Consider the following 5000-nt stretch of genomic DNA (forward strand, 5'->3'; position numbering starts at 1 on the left):
ACCGATTCTGTTCTCCATAGCTTCCTTGGTAGCAACGTTCGCTTACTCGGCCTTGTCCTCTGACTTGCCGGGCTCCCTTAAGCGAATATGAGCTCTGGAGCAGTCCAACTCTCCAGCTGCTTCGATCATACCTCTGCATGATCAAGTCCCTCCCATGGGACTCCCTGGTACTTGCATACGAACTTTTCCCTTGGTGGAACCCAGCCCCCATATGCTGATGACCAAGGTTTTCATCCGATGCAAAATTCGGTGCACGCCCGGAAGACCCGCCTCTGCGGTACCATGGCCTTCACTCCTTGAATCCATAGCCCTTCTTGCCGTCGTGTTGTTCACCAAAGCGGAGCTCCCAGTAGCTCCCGATCATACCTCCATATGATCACATCCCTCACGGGACAAGGTCGTGTGTATCGCATTGCCATCGAACTGTTCCACCACGATCCGCTGCACCATGTCGCCTCCTGGTGACATCTCCATTGCATTCTGATCCTTGTGGAATAAACTCGAATTGTGAACCCTCCGCTGTGTGGCCTCTGCCAATACATCGCAGGGTCTCCTCCACCTTCGATTTTGTTCGCTCCTTTGGCAATCGATCTTCATCCACCCACTCTTGGGTCACACCTAGATGAAGCACCGCTCTAGGACAGTCCGTCGCCTAGTAGCTCCCGAAGTCCACTGACTTCACTGTAATTTGTGCACCATTGTCTGGATCCTGGGCCTCTGCCCCTACCAGCACAATCTCCGCTGCGCACCGCTTCCTTCATAGCAACTCGAATGGCAACACTGTGGCATATTCTTCAAGAGTACCCGCCTCTGCGTCCTCTTGCCCCGTGTTAAGGCCTTCTGAACCCAACTTCGCCTCTGCAAATTGAGTCGCCTTAGTTCCTCCCTCAAATGCTCCTCCGAGATAAGGTGCATGTGCCCCGAAGCTCCCTTCGTCTTTGGCACCATGCAAGATGAGTCCGCTCCGTCGGAATGAAGGACCCATGGAACAACATGATCCTGCTCTTGCCTCTGCAAGAGTTCATGTCCTTGACCTCTGTCTAAGGAAAGCACTGTGCCTCTGCTCCATGTTCCAACTTCTCTGCTGGCTCCCTTCATGCGGCTTGGGTACTTCGCCAAGTTACACCCAAGTTGTTCCGCTCCTCGTTTTTGCATTGAGTTGATGGTGGCCCTCGCGCCCACCATTCCACGGGTCAGCCCTCCCTTGAGTCCGATCTCCACATCGACTCCAAGTGTGCCTTCATTTGTGTTGCTCCCCCACTTGATCTCGCAATGCATCCACCAATGCATTCTCTCAAGCGAGATCATGCGGCAACTCCTCGCTGCTTGCTCGGTCCATTGAGCTTCGTGGAGTTGTTGTTTGTGAGGTACTCTTCCTCAACATGTGAAGTCCGTCTCACATGATTCTCCCTCTGGAGTGCTGAGACTTATCCCGTTGGAGCAACATCTCTCTTCGTTTCGGAGACCACCATCCCCTTGGACTACTCCGATCTGCTAAACAAACTGTGCATTGTTCTGCCTCCTGCAAACGCACTTGCTAGATTGCGACTCCCCGTCAATACAGCCCCCACTGCATCCCTCAAGGTCTAGCAACATGCTGAACTCATTGCACACTTCAGCCGCCTACGGACGTATCCTTCACATGCCGAAGAGAAAGTTTCAATGCTCCATGGTGCCGAGTCTCGGCCGCCTTGGGATGGCCACGAACATTCCGTCGTCCGCATACAAGCCCATGCATGAGTACCAAATTCTTCGAGTTAGCAATTCCCCTCACCTCTGTGAGCTTTGCAAAACTCTTTTGGTCGTTGAGCAACTCATTCCACCTTGGATGGTCTCATTCTTGCCAAGCGCCTCGCTTGCCTAGAGCACCATCAAGTATAGTTGTCAACGTTGAGCCGTAGCTCAAACTCAGCCATCCCAACCTTTGTGCGCTCCAAATTCTTCCAAGCTTGCCTGTTCTCGTGGTGCCTCTTGCGCGAAGGGTTGGCCATTCCTCTGAATGCCAATCTCGGATGCCCGCTCCTCTGAGCGACTCCTTTCCCTACATCTCCATGCCCGTTTTCCCTCAAACGGTCGCGCGTGTGCTGACTGCCCTCAACGCAGCCCCGCTAGGTCCCCCACGTTTGCATGTCAAGTGTTTCTATGAGTGCTTGTCCCGCTCTGATACCATATGACACGGACTTAGCTGGTTTTGCCTAAGTCGTGCGGCACCCTTGCGTGTCCGTCCGCAAAGGTCAGCCTCCCCGAAGCCTCCCATTGTCCCTTAGGACCATCAAAAGAGAGAACGGGTTAGAGAGAACGCCTCAAACGAGATCCACAAGCAAACATGTCCGAAAAACACTTCATAGACAATGCAAATTACAAACAGACTTTACAAGCTCTGAACAGTGGCACAACAAAGGGTAAAATGGTCCATTACAGACCGAAAAGCTCTCGCACGTGTCCACATGACACAACCTTTATTTACAAGCCTAAAGAGGCCACCACCCAACTAAAATGGGACTTATAAGCCTTCGGCCGCCCCTTTACATTCTATACAGGGCATGAACATGCCAAAAGACACGGACACACATAAGCATTACATCCAACATCTTGTTGAGAAGTTTGTCCGTGACAGGGTGGCACAGGGCTGGATGGGGCTTTCGTATAGCAGGGACGGTGCTGCCTCTCGCTTCGCTCGCTGTCCGCCGCTCGCCGCTCGCTCGCGCAGCCAAAAATGGCCAGTTTTGGCCCGTTTTTGGGCCGTTTTGGCCTGTTTTTGGGCTGTTCTTGCGTGGTGCGGCGACCGTCGTGAGCGGAGCAAAATGTCAGCCATCTCAGCACCCTGGAACCCCCCGGGTGGCACAGGGCTGGATGGGGCTTTCGTATAGCAGGGACGGTGCTGCCTCTCGCTTCGCTTGCTGTCCGCCACTCGCCGCTCGCTCGCGCAGCCAAAAATGGCCAGTTTTGGCCCGTTTTTGGGCCGTTTTGGCCAGTTTTTGGCCTGTTCTTGCGTTGCGCGGTGACCGTCGAGAGCGGAGCAAAACGTCAGCCATCTCAGCACCCTGGAACCCCCCGGGTGGCACAGGGCTGGATGGGGCTTTCGTATAGCAGGGACGGTGCTGCCTCACGCTTCGCTCACTGTTCGCCGCTCGCCGCTCGCTCGCGCAGCCAAAAATGGCCTGTTTTGGCCCGTTTTTGGGCTGTTTTGGCCTGTTTTTGGGCTGTTCTTGCGTGGTGCGGTGACCATCGTGAGCGGAGCAAAACGTCAGCCATCTCAGCACCCTGGAACCCCCCGGGTGGCACAGGGCTGGATGGGGCTTTCGTATAGCAGGGACGGTGCTGCCTCTCGCTTCGCTCGCTGTCCGCCGCTCGCCGCTCGCTCGCGCAGCCAAAAATGGCCAGTTTTGGCCCGTTTTTGGGCCGTTTTGGCCTGTTTTTGGGCTGTTCTTGCATGGCGCGGCGACCGTCGTGAGCGGAGCAAAATGTCAGCCATCTCAGCACCCTGGAACCCCCCGGGTGGCACAGGGCTGGATGGGGCTTTCGTATAGCAGGGACGGTGCTGCCTCTCGCTTCGCTCGCTGTCCGCCACTCGCCGCTCGCTCGCGCAGCCAAAAATGGCCAGTTTTGGCCCGTTTTTGGGCCGTTTTGGCCAGTTTTTGGCCTGTTCTTGCGTTGCGCGGTGACCGTCGAGAGCGGACCAAAACGTCAGCCATCTCAGCACCCTGGAACCCCCCGGGTGGCACAGGGCTGGATGGGGCTTTCGTATAGCAGGGACGGTGCTGCCTCACGCTTCGCTCGCTGTTCGCCGCTCGCCGCTCGCTCGCGCAGCCAAAAATGGCCTGTTTTGGCCCGTTTTTGGGCTGTTTTGGCCTGTTTTTGGGCTGTTCTTGCGTGGCGCGGCGACCGTCGTGAGCGGAGCAAAATGTCAGCCATCTCAGCACCCTGGAACCCCCCGGGTGGCACAGGGCTGGATGGGGCTTTCGTATAGCAGGGACGGTGCTGCCTCACGCTTCGCTCGCTGTTCGCCGCTCGCCGCTCGCTCGCGCAGCCAAAAATGGCCTGTTTTGGCCCGTTTTTGGGCTGTTTTGGCCTGTTTTTGGGCTGTTCTTGTGTGGCGCGGCGACCGTCGTGAGCGGAGCAAAATGTCAGCCATCTCAGCACCCTGGAACCCCCCGGGTGGCACAGGGCTGGATGGGGCTTTCGTATAGCAGGGACGGTGCTGCCTCACGCTTCGCTCGCTGTTCGCCGCTCGCCGCTCGCTCGCGCAGCCAAAAATGGCCTGTTTTGGCCCGTTTTTGGGCTGTTTTGGCCTGTTTTTGGGCTGTTCTTGCGTGGCGCGGCGACCGTCGTGAGCGGAGCAAAATGTCAGCCATCTCAGCACCCTGGAACCCCCCGGGTGGCACAGGGCTGGATGGGGCTTTCGTATAGCAGGGACGGTGCTGCCTCACGCTTCGCTCACTGTTCGCCGCTCGCCGCTCGCTCGCGCAGCCAAAAATGGCCTGTTTTGGCCCGTTTTTGGGCTGTTTTGGCCTGTTTTTGGGCTGTTCTTGCGTGGTGCGGTGACCATCGTGAGCGGAGCAAAACGTCAGCCATCTCAGCACCCTGGAACCCCCCGGGTGGCACAGGGCTGGATGGGGCTTTCGTATAGCAGGGACGGTGCTGCCTCTCGCTTCGCTCGCTGTCCGCCGCTCGCCGCTCGCTCGCGCAGCCAAAAATGGCCAGTTTTGGCCCGTTTTTGGGCCGTTTTGGCCTGTTTTTGGGCTGTTCTTGCGTGGTGCGGCGACCGTCGTGAGCGGAGCAAAATGTCAGCCATCTCAGCACCCTGGAACCCCCCGGGTGGCACAGGGCTGGATGGGGCTTTCGTATAGCAGGGACGGTGCTGCCTCTCGCTTCGCTTGCTGTCCGCCACTCGCCGCTCGCTCGCGCAGCCAAAAATGGCCAGTTTTGGCCCGTTTTTGGGCCGTTTTGGCCAGTTTTTGGCCTGTTCTTGCGTTGCGCGGTGACCGTCGAGAGCGGAG

Source organism: Musa acuminata, unplaced genomic scaffold, assembly GCF_036884655.1.
Source record: "Musa acuminata AAA Group cultivar baxijiao unplaced genomic scaffold, Cavendish_Baxijiao_AAA HiC_scaffold_1136, whole genome shotgun sequence".
In the NCBI taxonomy this organism is placed as follows: domain Eukaryota; kingdom Viridiplantae; phylum Streptophyta; class Magnoliopsida; order Zingiberales; family Musaceae; genus Musa; species Musa acuminata.